The 14,140-nt window shown below is 32.7% G+C and overlaps 1 protein-coding gene and 1 long non-coding RNA gene across 2 annotated transcripts in view; one reads left to right on the plus strand and one right to left on the minus strand.

Annotated features, from left to right (window-relative positions):
* Positions 1-7,801, minus strand: part of LOC112682902 (carboxypeptidase M-like) — a 30,225-nt gene extending 22,424 nt beyond the window's left edge. The window contains exon 1 of the mRNA XM_025553670.1: positions 7,670-7,801. The gene's annotated coding sequence lies outside the window, so the exon portion shown is untranslated. The remainder of the gene's footprint in view (positions 1-7,669) is intronic.
* LOC112682904 lies at positions 786-4,076 on the plus strand. The gene is made up of 3 exons (XR_003148560.1): positions 786-1,528; positions 2,759-2,892; positions 2,952-4,076. It is a non-coding gene; the product is annotated as an uncharacterized LOC112682904 (long non-coding RNA).
* Positions 7,802-14,140: the final 6,339 nt, after the last annotated feature.

The raw sequence follows: 14,140 nt of genomic DNA on the forward strand, positions 1-14,140 counted from the left end.
CGTGGTAAACAATGTATATTATACATTATATTATATTATATTATTTGTACACGGCGTCCGCCAGCCGTCAAAATCACCCGCAGGAGCACGCGCGAGAGTGTGTGCAACACACACCGTTCGTTCTTCCTTGTTTTCTTGGACGCCCATATTGATATTTATGTACGCACGTCATCGCAACGGACATAATTATACCTCTGATTTTATTTCGCATAATACGGATTAATGTATTAACGACGCGCGGTACAAAGAGGTGCGCAACCGGGTATACAGTGATACAGCTTAATATATTTCGTTTTTACATAAATTGTTCTAGAACTCGTTATTGTTTACACACATGTTAATTTAATGTTTTTTTTTTTTTTTTCAAGGAGAGTACCTTTACACAACTCTACGAAAATCGGAGTCCCACTATCCTGCATCCCGTACGTACAATTGTTTAATAACATTTATCTTTTCGAAACTGGTGTACTATTGCTGGTGATCGTAAATAATAAGATTTTATTTTCGTATAGGAAAACTGAAATAATCATTGCTGTGTGTATAATCGAACTGCAGTCACGCTTATATGAAATATTTAAATATAAATATGTATTAAGAAATACTTTGGTTCAAACAATAATAAAATCAGTATATTATAATAATAACTAATGAACATAAACTAAGACTATAAAATGTACTACAGTAAATAATATACTACAAGTGTACAATTAATGTACGAATGAATTTTTTTTTTTTTACGAAGTAAATCTAATTAAAAATTACTACTAAAGAGTATCACGGTGATTATATAATATACATTTTTTTGATTTCAAAAACGAAAGAGAATAACTCTAGCAGATAAGGAAGTGTTAAATAATGACAAGTCATGAGCATTTCGAGGAATGAACGAATACGAGTTATATTATATTTAAAGCCATATATTGGGTTGTACACGTGTACGTGCGTTTCGGGCCATATAACAGTATACATAGGTAACGAACACAGTTGAGCATCAGACGAATACGACGTGTACGGGGAAAAAAAATAAAATCGAAAAATCTGATTATTTCAGATACCCGGGTCTGTACACGGTTCAGTACGACAATAGTAACTATAGTAAAAGTAATAATAATATACGTTGGACAGTGACACTGCACGTGCACCCGGTGTACTCGTATTATGTTTAAATATTGTTATCAGGTCAACGATATTTGTCGTGGAGCTCCGAGCCTGGCGGAGGTCGATTTTACCGTTACGGCCGCAACGCATATCATATCACTACCTACGTGTGTGCGTCCTAATATACATGTTCCAAGCCGAGTTCACAGCTACTCGTCGCGTTCGCATTGCTACCCTGCACGTCTGCTGCTGTCCTCGCGCAAAGTTATACAATCACAATACCTATAATATTACCAATTACATACGTATTATTATTGTTATTATTTTTACTTACGGACGGAAATGTTTTGTTCGCCGCAATACGCTTCGAAATCCGATGCCGATCGATGTAACGACCGTCGTATCGTCTCGTCGACGTGATAGTAATACGGTACGTATGCGCAGGATACTCCGCAATGGAGTGCCAAAACCCATTTGGTTTCAAGTACGATCGTTGATCACGGAACAGTATATTATATTCTAAAATCAATGGTGTAACGGGCAGAGATTCACTCGATTTACTGTGCGTATATATATATTTCGTTAAATCGTAGACGGATTTACGGTAAATGGTGACCGGACTGTGTTTCGGTACTAACCGTTTTGGTCGTACAAAGTCAAAATAATTTGAACTCAAAGGCTTATTTACAGTTAACCTTATTACTTAGTTACCAATTACATCGGTAAATTTTTAGAAAAGAACAAGTAATGTTCGTGGATTTCTGTACTTATCCCATGTCCTAATACCGATAAGAGTTATAGTAATCATCTAATTACAAGTTAAAATATTATTTTCCAACGCGACAAGTGCCCTGTTTTGTCCCTGCCGTCCAATAAGCACCCTTACTCAAGTTTCACCGATTTATACGTGAAATAATATACGCGTAAACGTTCGGCCGTCTGATATAGATACTACGAGCTTGTAGATATAGGTACAACACTATACATTGGCAGATGATTATCGATTGATGTAACTCACGACTTACAACTGAAGTAATATTTTTGTAAAAAGTGTCCACGTATTCGTATATTCTATCAGTATACTGTATATTGCACTTAACAATGGGGTGTATACAAGAGTGCACAACCTGGTCGGATCCCTACAATAATTATTCATTTCGCGACTCTTTTGGTTCAAGGTCGTTCAAATAATGAACTCATGTACAACATTTAATACATCAATATGTACTACAAATGTTATAAAAATTTTATCACTGTTTAACAATTCAGTATCTTATGTATTTATACTTTATTTGTTGTAATTTCGTATTCATCTAAATAATAATAATAAATGCGCAATTGACGATAAATAATACAAAATTTATCGTTAATAAAAATAAAGGTTACTTCTTGTCTGAAATATGCATCACTAATGCATAAATATTTACGACCGGTTTCGATTCAAATAGTTATCGTCCGTTACAAATATATATATTACATACGTATACATATGCGTATTATAAATAATATTATGGAGCTTTATTTTTTCACCGTTCGATACGCAGGTATACTGTAGAATATTAATAATGTGTGTATAAAAATATGCATTATGAAAGAATTTGAATTTTTAATTTTTTTTTAAAAAAATGGGGTCAGTAGTTTTTTTTTTTTTTTTTTGAAGGTGAAAATCTTATTTCTCGACCAGCCAGCAGTAACCGTTGTCCGGAGGAGACTCGGAGGAATAAGACGTAACCTATAATATACTGATAATATTCCTGAAGAAATCATATATCTACACGCCGTTGGACTGGTTACGTATGTATAATATGTTTAGGAGGTCGAAAGTATTCTAAAATGGTTTAACGTTGTTTCAGTTCGGTCGAAATTTCACGAGGCCTGTGTGTTACACCATTATATTACAATGGAGTGCACACCATAATAATGAACAACCGATAATTGAAATCGATAATAATCGAGTTATGCACAAAACGTGTCCGGTGTCTGCTAATATGAGTTTTAATCCATGTTATAACAATGTGCCGAGGAACTACGACGTGCATATTATGTACATATTAAATATATATATTATATATTAAGTACGTATTATGGATATTAAGTATATGGTTATAAGTTTATTAATGCAGTTACATAAACTTGTTACTTGTTTTATATTATATGACATTGAAATATTTTTTTTTGTTTCTCAAATCCGAAATTTATTCAGAGTTTATTAATATTTCTATACAATTATAGTATGAACTTGTGCATAATTCAAAAATGTGATTTAGTACCTTTATCCTATGGCCTTTCACCTGTAACGGAAATTCGATATAACTACAATAAATTAATTCACTATTTACTTTATTTTAACTGGTTATCTCGTGTGTGTTTTCCACTAAGTAAATTTATTGTGAATAATATATGACAAACAAATGTATACCTTTGTATTTTTTTTCTTAGAAATATTTTATAATAAATTCATATATACCTAAACAATTAAGTGTGATATCGAATTAATGTTTGAATTTTGCTGTTACAGAGTTCACGACAACCACACGGTAGATTTATATCAAATACCTATAAAAAAAAATGTTAACCGTTCTTTTTTTTTAGTGGAAATGGACCAATGCGTGTACATTAATGTACATAGTGTCTACAATGTAGACTCTACATAATGTATCTACAATATAAATCTAATCATCATACTAAATGTTATACATTTGTGACGATTTTGGTTTGAAATTATACAAAAAAAAAAAAAAGAAAAAATTAAATTGTTATTTTTATCGAATACAATATCTATTTGTGAATATAATGAATACTTAGGTAGGTTATATGATAAGATGATATAAATAACAGTTATATAGAAATAAATTCTAGCTTATTTGTATAGGATAATCTACAGCTCATGTACGTAATAAAATTAAGAATTTTAAATCACCTACTTATTCGTATTCCTTGAACAAGATCAGATATATCATACACAAACGAATTGATAAATAGTATAATATTTTCTATTCGCAATATTTATCATATTATGAGTTGTTGATTAAATTTGTAAATATTTCTACTCGTATGGGTACAATAATATAATTTATTTTTAACATGTTATGTGACATATTGTTTAATTAAAATGTTAGCATGGACTACGTTTAAAATGTCAAAAACATAAAAATAATTCGATCAAGTTGCATGCCAGAAGAAAAATTAATTTTGATGTATTCGATTTGTATAGATTGATCGTTGGCTTATTGTAATGTGGGATATATATTTCAGAATATTTTTTGTTTCCAGAATGCAACGATATATTTTGAAATATTATTAACGTAGTTATTCATAATCACTTATAATATTACGTATAAGCAATATATTATAAAATCAATCATTGTTTTTTCTATTTGGCACTGATAATTTATCACAGGTCTTATTCGTGCTTTTATGTAACTTAAACGATTAACATATTTTCAATGTTTTCCAAAAATAACTATTTTTGATACAAGCATAACCCGAAAATGGATGTTTATATTCAAAACATCACTCTTCACCACTGCAAGTAATAGCCGTAGTCGTCAGTAGGGGATATTTTTTTTTAGGTTCTATGACTTAATTATAATAATAATTATTAGATGTTATGGATTTTGTGCTTTAACCAACTTTAAAATGTTTGACCCTGCTATGAATATGCATTGGTTTAAATTAGTGGTGGACATATTCGGATTTTAAAATTCAAAATTATTCATATTTGTCAAATCCAGATTTCACGGATTATATAACTCAATTTTTTTATTCGATGACTTATTTTTATATTTCTATACATTTAATTCTATAATTTTCGAACTTAGGTATACCATATTTCTAACGCTTTTTAACTTAATTTTAACACAAACATTTAATAACATGTTGTTTTATTAACTAATAATAAATTATAAAAACTGTTGAAGTTACGATTGGTATATAGGTAATTCATAAGACATAATATTAATTTTTTGTTAAATTTTCATTAAAATAAAAAAAAAATTATTTTACTGGAAATTAAAAATAATCGTTGCACATGAAATCTCATCTAAAAATTCTTCTTCCACATGAATTGCGTCCCAACCATATTTAACGACTACATGAAATACGCCCTGACAATGTTTAATGACTAAATGAATTGCGTCCAAACGTAAAAACATTATTTTCCTTCTCATTTCATTTAGGACTATCAATAGTAAATTATGACTATCGGTAGGTTAACAATATTGATTTTTATTGTTGTCATAGAATTTGAAGTAACTTAAATAAAAATGTGTAGGTTTAAATTATAGGAATGTAATATAATAATTAAAATAAACAATAATAAAAAAAATTATAAAATATAATATGTATAAATTATATAATATATAAATATTATATTTAATATAAAATTAAAATTAAAAAACTGGTAAAAACTTGAATAATACCTTTTTAATATAATCAAAATGTGTTGATTGGCCATTTTCATATTTTGCCATATTTTCTTTTAAATAATATTATTTTTCACTTATTATCTTTTTAGTTAGGTACATGAACACTTCTTTGTTTAACATAAGTATCTTTTTGTACATTTTTTAAAACATCTATGAATTGGAATTTATTCGGGTATGCTGAGTAAAACATACTATTAAATTTGGAGTGGAAGGCTTAACAACTATTTATACTTCATGTGACAGAACATAAATACTTTGTATTCTCTACTTTGTATTGCCCATACAGAAGGCGAGAAGTCATAATTAGGCTTAATGTATGAATTTAATAAATAATCGGAAAATTGCTGTACTTTTTCATCTTCGGGTAAAATTGATATAATATCGGCAGTAATACTCTACTTCATCTGATTTTAAAAATGGAAGACCAAAAAAATAATTTTATGTAGTCGTTTAAATAAAACAGGAAGCAATTCATGTATCATAGTAATTTAACGGGTACAATTCGTATATCCACTTATTAATTACTTTTTTCAGGACACAATAATTGTTTGAATTATTCGTGTGTAGTCAAAATAATTATAAGTTACATAAAAAGCAAATCGATTAATCCGGATGGTCCAGATACTTCGGCAAATCCTAATAGGGATTTGATTCAAATCCAAATTTGGATATTTGGATAATCGGAAAATTCAGATCTTCGGATTTTATATATATCCACAGTGACATAACCAGGATTATTTTTAGAGGGGTGTTCTTTTGAATTTTTTTTTTTGTAATAAAATTTAATTAAAAGGATTCCACACTCATGTAGTCATAAAGAATATTTCTGGCCTTTATTTTCTGCAGCCCACTATAGACTCGCGCAGCCATAGTATCTAAGTCCATGTAGTCCATTGTGTTCCTATGTTAAAACCATTATATTTTTATATAAATACGGCAGAGAAGGGGTTGCTTTAACACCCAAAACACCCGCCCTTGCTATGCCACTGTATATCTCTTGTTTAAATTGGCCGTAGATGTAAAGACCTAGACAATGAGCGTTTACGAATTTTCATAATATTTGTACGAATTCATATAAAAAGCAGTTTTCTCTTCACTTGACAAAATATTACGCTTATATATTCGAAAGCCCCTTGAATATCGTAGTGTGGTAAAATACTCGAAATACAATCACTTCCGATAGTTTTTCTTATCAGAAGCCATCGTAAGTAAAGGCGTTATTCGTTGGTTTTCTAATACTAAAACGTGATTATAATTAACATTGGTCCTTAACTCGGAATGCGATGTTGAACAACAGGCGAATGTGAAAAATATTTGTACACGGACCCGATGGAGCAACACACCTGAACGGGCCGAACTTTTCGTACGGATAAGAGCGTCTTATAACTTGCATAAAACCATCGGTACGACACGCGCTTGTAGGTTACCGCCATCGGTTCCGTTGGATAAGAAGTGTTGAGGAAACGTATGAACGCGAAAATAGCCATATTTACCGGGGAAATAGAATATTTAAACGGGCTAAGCACAATATATACAAGGAAGACAATGTTCACATTGTTTTTAAGGTATACGTTAAAAGTAATAATATTATTACAAATGAACAAATCAACGTTAAACTTGTTTACATGGCACATTAACCTAGTAATAGGGGCATTTTTAGCATTGTTAGTACGATGGAATGGTGCATAAAATGTATATGAGTTCCTGGCACGGGAAGTGGGTACTAGAAAATCAAATTTAACCGGTAGCTCAGAACAATTAACGATACCATTTAATAACTTAGAAGTGAAACAATGATCAAGTCTAATTCTCCTTGTTTGTAAATATTCTAAATTGGTTAGTGTTAGATGTTAGTGCTAGTAAGATGTGTGCGGCTGCCGACAGATGGATTTCGCGAAGGGGCACGAAGTGTACACCCGTGTGCGCGTGAGAAAACCGTAACGCCACCATCGGGGGGGGGGGTGCTGCGCAAACGGCGAGGCGGTTTTCCATGCGCGTCGCCGAAACCGAAATCGCAAACAATTGGCGGCCGCGACGAGAACGCGATGGCATTCGCTCGCCGAATATTTAGCGAAGGATAAGGGTGCGCGATTCGCGTCGCGCGCGCTTACGCGTTGCGTGTCCTTAGGCGCGCGTATACTGACCAGCTGATACGGGAACGGTGGACCGTCATGTCGATGATGAGGCGTGGAGAAATGTTACGAGCCCGTCGCCTCCACCACTGCCGGTCGCGCGTTCCGTGCGCCCTTTTCGCCCGCGTCCGCACCGGCCTCCGGATCGTACGCGACTCGTACCCCGAAAACGTAAACGTGTACGCGCGCACGCGTATGTATGCATTTACGTGGTGTGAATACGTTCGGGCGGATCGAGGGTTGAATCTCGGGTGGGGTGGGGTGGGAGTAGTTCGCGCAGACTCGCGGCGGCGGTGGTGCCCTCTGTATACTTTCGGGGTAAACGGTGCGCGAACGATACGCGTAGAGACCGCTGTCGGCCCGAGGAAAAATATATCCTGCGGCGCGCACCGCCGTGATAACGCATTCCCGCGCGCGTTTTCGATTCGGTCGTCTGCGGATATTCGCTGGCGGGACAGCGTTTTCCGTTTTCGGAACGATCGGCGCGAACGAGGTCCGGAGAGCAAGACAAGTCGTTTCGCCGTTGGCAACGAGCGCAATACATCTGATCGGTTTACCTGATCCGCGGCACGTACGGGGCGCGATAACAAATATTGAGTGACAGCGCACGAGGCCACAAAGACGTAACGTTGTATGGATCATAACCCTAGACGACCGGGTTTGACGAACAAAATTATCGATCATCCACCGATCACGATGAGAATTCAACCGATGCACAAACGGAAAACATTTAGACGGTCCGGTCGCTAGCCTTCGACGGTTCACCGGTTGCGTCAGGGGCGGCCAACAGGGACGGATAGGCGTTGCATCGACCGGTCCGGTAAAAATGTAATCCAGCGGCCCACGTTTAAATGTTCATCATCGCACCAAAATATTACCTCCACCAAGGTATCACCAAACACCTCCCCCTCACCTCTTTTCAGAACATCAAATAAATAAATTTAATATCATATACTATTACATCTAAATTAAGTATCTAACTTATTACTATTTTTTACACAACTAACTTGAAGGCCAAACGGTCGATCGTGTCAGAATTTATTTACGTACACGAAAACTATAGGTGCTTAATAATGAAAAAAATTTTCCATGGAACTCGTTCTTCAAAGGTGAAGTACATTTTTAGTAGATTGCGGTCGAGAAAAGTTTGGCCATCCCTGGTATACACCACGTAGTCATAACAACGATGATCGGAACATAATTTTTTGTCGTCGCTTTTTATTTTTTCGTTCCGTCTAATCTCTAAAAGTTGGTGATTTTTCAGAGCGACACACGTTGAATTTGTAACGCGTTTTTTGCACTGTCCGTTCGGCAGAACAACACGTCGATAGCTTATCGTGTATTGTGCACGCTCTACGCACCAAAATCGCAATCGATTTGTTCACTTCAGGTGTACACACGTGTATTCGTACGGAAAACTCGGCAATTCACGCAAGAACCGAACTGCGCGTGAATCATTAAAGTGTATACAAACGTATATTATGTACACTTAGCCCGATTTTGCATGCATGTGCGCAGCGTATAATAACACGCGTGTACGTAGTTTTTACGGGCGCGTGCGTAAATATATTTTGACAGCGAGAAAGTTTGTTGTGACGTGTATTTAAATTTTTCAAAGATGACATTATTAGGTCATTTTTAGTGTGTTACACTTTTTAGGACGGTCCTGTAAGTGGTTTGAGAGATAAAGTACTTAAATGTTTTTTTGCGGGAATAGTACACGGAACAAATTATGAGTTTCCGCGGTCACATCGCCTTACAATAAAACGTAATTTTCAATCCGTCGAAATAATCTTTTTCGAAATGTATAAGACTACTACTACTACTACTACTACTACTACTACTGTCTAATACATATCTAATACTAATATCAATACTGCTGTGAACGGGGTTGGTCGATAATTATGTTTGATATTATACATGATTTCGATGAGCAGCGGAAATGTGCTCAGATATTAATAGTGCAAGTGACTTGGCAATTTTAACAGTAATATGAGTATAAAGAAAAAATTGATTTGTCAAGAGAGGGGTTACTCGAAAAAAATGAATCTACTAGATACAAATTAAAGATTCCACGATACAGAAAAGTTTCAACAAGTAACAAATATGTATTTTTTTTTTTTATTTCGACTTCTTTTTCAACAGAAATAACACATTACACAATATATATATACGATAATAATGTATTTTTTGTGTTTGTATTGATGTGCTACAGGAGATATCAGTAGAACAATAATAAATTGCGGTACACGAGTGCGCTTGGAGGTTATTAGCAATAAATTCTGGATATAAAAACGTATACGCGCCATGAAAAATACTCCTGTTAATAGGGTCAACACTGAAAAAATACATTGTTCAACAGATTTTTCACGTGGATAAAGGTAAAACAAAAAAAAAACCCCCATCAACAATTGAGATTGTCTCATTTCGTAATAATTAATTATATATATATATATATATATATATATATATATATATATCCTTTGACCTCGGGTTGGTGCCACTGTAAATGCGATGTACACTTTTAGCTGCAAACGCGCACAAACATAGTACATATTACACATTCGGTGTATGTAGTGTATAATATTTTATAAGCTAATGCACACCAATAGTATGAATAATATACGTATTACATAAATGCCGTGGAATCCGATCGGGTGCGGTCATGCATCCAATACTTTTTATTGGACCATCGCTATTCCAATACTTTTTTATATTATTATATTTCATCCTTTGTTTTATCTATTTTTTCTACAATGTCGCCAATGTTTCTTGTGTCGTTGTGTACCTTCACGTACATGTTTATATCGAAACGATCGAGTCCGATTTTTACTGCAGCTAGCTTGTTTATCTTATTTTTACATTTATATACGTGCAAATAATATACTCGTAGTCGGAACAAGAGAGAGACACAATATATGGTACCTAAAACTTTATTACGGCAGCAAAATAAATCTGTTTTGTACCGCGAACTTTGCATTGATGAAATTACTTATATCTTTATGATTTATTTGTCTTCAAATTTCATTCTCCATTCTAAGTGAAGCTAACGTGTTGAGAACTTTTCCTCTGTCGTGGATGTTCATAAGCACAAATCGCAGGGAGCCTAAGCCCCCCAAAGTCATAATTAGCCCACTCACGATAAAAAAAAAATAAAAAATACAATATATACCTATAGGTACCCACACACATAATACATCGATATCATTATGTCGTATTTGTGTAGTATCGATCGTTATCGACTGTTGTTTGCCCAATAATAATTTTAGAACTCGTTCGTCTATAATGTTTTCACGATAAATGCAGTACTACCTTCGCTTCACGTCGGTGAGATACTCTGATGGTGTAGTTGTGTACTATCAAAACTCGTGTATAATTATTATATTTCTATTATTACTATTTACTAATATTGCATATTGCATATAGAAAAGGATATCATTCTTGATAGTGAAAAAGTTTTCAATACTTTTTCACAAAAAGATAGAATATTATCCTTAAACTAAACAACTATATTTATACATACCTATATATTATATGTATTAATGTTTAATATGTTGGATATTTTTATTTAAACATTTAGGGAATAATATAGATATACTATGCTTATACCATATGTAAGTACTTCAATACTTATTAATACCATTAAAACTTTGTGTTAAATTTTAGGATACTAATAATCATCATTGTTTAACATTAGTATTTCAGTTATTAGTTTTCAGAATTAGAATAAATTATTAGTTTTCTTCCTTGTAATTTTTATTTATATGTACATATATTTTCTCTCTTTCACTTTATATAAATATGCAACTAAGTATTTTATTTGTTATTTTATTTCTGTATATTGTAGAAAATGTTGTACTCTCTAATTTTAATCTAATTACTCTCTACCTCTAACTCAAGCTTTGCTTATAAGAGGTAGATAATCATTTAATTCAATGTGTAATGTGTAGTTTGTACTTATATTATAATTCTTCGATAAAAAAAAAAAAAGTATCAACGGATTTTTTTCAGTGCATAGTGAGGGCTTAATCCTTCTACCCCCATTAAATTGAACCAATTTGTGCCTATGTGAATGTTCGGAACCGGTTTTCGATCAATTTTAAATGAAAAAAACAAAAAAATAAATATTAATAAATTATTGGACAGAGTTTTTTTATCGTGTTTTTTTAGTTGTGTAAATAGGACCCTGTTGTGATCATAGGCGGAAATCGGGTAGGGAGGACTAAGCCCCCCAGAAATGTTAAGTACAGGTCTTAGCCCACTTAGTCCTAAAAATTGTTAAGTGACCAAAAATACTATAATTATTATAATTGTAAAATGTACTTTTAATAACTGAATTAAAAAAAAATATTTCGTGATAAAAATTAAATCAAAATCGTAAGATTTTTCAAACTTATTGTCATGACTCGGAACGATCGTAATTAACGTAACATTTAATAATATGTAATAATACCCGCATTTGGTTGTTTACTTTAATCAATTAACAATTTCTGTTTAGAATATCTGCTCCAAAAATGTTTAAGATAAGGTACCTAATTGTTTTTCGGTTAAATTGTTGAGTATGTCAAATCGTCAAACTTTGTGAATTGCCTTGTTGAAATAAATAATTGCGTACAGAGGTACCTATAGGTGTAATGAACAAATAATGCTCAGCCTCCCCCCACCCCGCTAACTTCACCAAATTTCCGCTTATGGTTGTGGTGCGGGCTAATAGGTTGCAGCTTATACAGCCTGCGCTTAAATCCGGCTCTAACTGTACGCAACAGTATGTTGATGGACATCTGCAATTATGCCACAAAGTCACTATCATGTACACGGCACACTTATAAACGAGTAATTAACTCGTGTAGTCGATGGGAAAACGCGGCACACGTCATGATTTTATACCCGTTCGTTAAGGTAATGTTTTCTTTTTCTCTCGGTGCATTGCGGTGGGGCTAGATTTGTTTTGACATATTATATTTTTAACGTGATTTATCGTCTTCCGCTGTAGTAATGGACAGTGTTTTTTTTTTTTTTTTTGTTCGTAAAAATCAATCAATCATTGTCGTGTCGTGTATCATTATAATATTATATTAAATTTAATTATGCGACGACAGCAATTGTTAACGTACGATATTGTACATCCGATCCGATAAGATATTTTAGGAATAAAAAAAAAACATATATTATAAAATTTAATAAAATTAAAAATTGATATGTTTTATTTCCGATATATTTTTTTATTTATAAAGAGTTTATTATTATTGGTTTCTTATAACCATTTTATTTAAATTTTAAGGATAATTTATATGAGTTAAATTATGATGATTTTTACAATGTTAAACATTTAGTGTATAAAATGAAAAAAAAATGAAAAGGGTTCCATAACTCCTGCAGAAAACGTGATTTAGGATGGGGGGAATTATTTAAAATTCATTTATTTCTTTTATAATTTTAACATTTAAATTTGAGAGTTCTAATGTGTAAGTGAAAAATTGATTTTTGATACAATTAATAATAATATTAACTATGAATATTTTAATAATTGAATATGGCACTGTTTACAAAATTTAAAATATACAATCACTAATGTTTTCTGTTTTGAATAAAACTTTTAGATTTTTCAAGCAGTTGTAATATTATGGAATTGTATTTTCTTGATCAAAACGTTGACCCATACGACAAAAAGTATAAAATATAAAAATACAAACTTATCAATATTATTATTTATTTTTAGAATATCAAAATATTTATAGTATATTTATTGTTAACATTTTAACTATGTGGATGTCGCAGAAATAGCATCTAACAATGAAAAAGATCATCTTATGAAATGTTCAGCTTTCAATCATTTTTTTATTGCTTTAATTTGATTTGATATGCATCACATTGAATGTGTGGTCTCCAATTATCAATTCTGGTATTTTCATCGTCCCGAACAACGGTACGGCTAGCTTGTCGCTGATCGTCCAGAACGAGATAGAATATATTAAATATTTCGGCTTCTTGTGAGTTTTCAGTTAAACTGTTTATTGTATTTTCATAAGAAGTTGACGGGAACTTTTCAGTGTCACCAGATTTCTCTAATCTGACGTCGTGTTTTCTTTTGTGCATTCGTGTTGGGTTACCAATATTGTGCAATAGCTAAAATTAGATAAATCCAAAGTGTGTAACTAATAATTAATAACTATTTTACAATATTATCATTCAATATAAAATAATTAACTAAATAAGAATCATTTGTATTAATTTACTTACAAAAGAATGATTCTAAAATAATTTCACATAGCATTTAACGAAGTTTAGTTAACGATTGTTTTGTGTTCGTCGGCAGGGGATACGTGTGCACTTGGACCGGATCATGTCCACTCAAAACCGAAAGAATACGTATTATATCCGGGCACGGTCGCTCGGGCTGCAAACCACCATAGTTTTCCACAACTGTAAATTTTAACGTTTTCGTATGTTAATAACGTAATTGACCTTTGATGGTGTCCAGTC

The sequence above is a fragment of the Sipha flava genome, unplaced genomic scaffold, assembly GCF_003268045.1.
Source record: "Sipha flava isolate LNK unplaced genomic scaffold, YSA_version1 214_pilon_pilon, whole genome shotgun sequence".
NCBI lineage: Eukaryota > Metazoa > Arthropoda > Insecta > Hemiptera > Aphididae > Sipha > Sipha flava.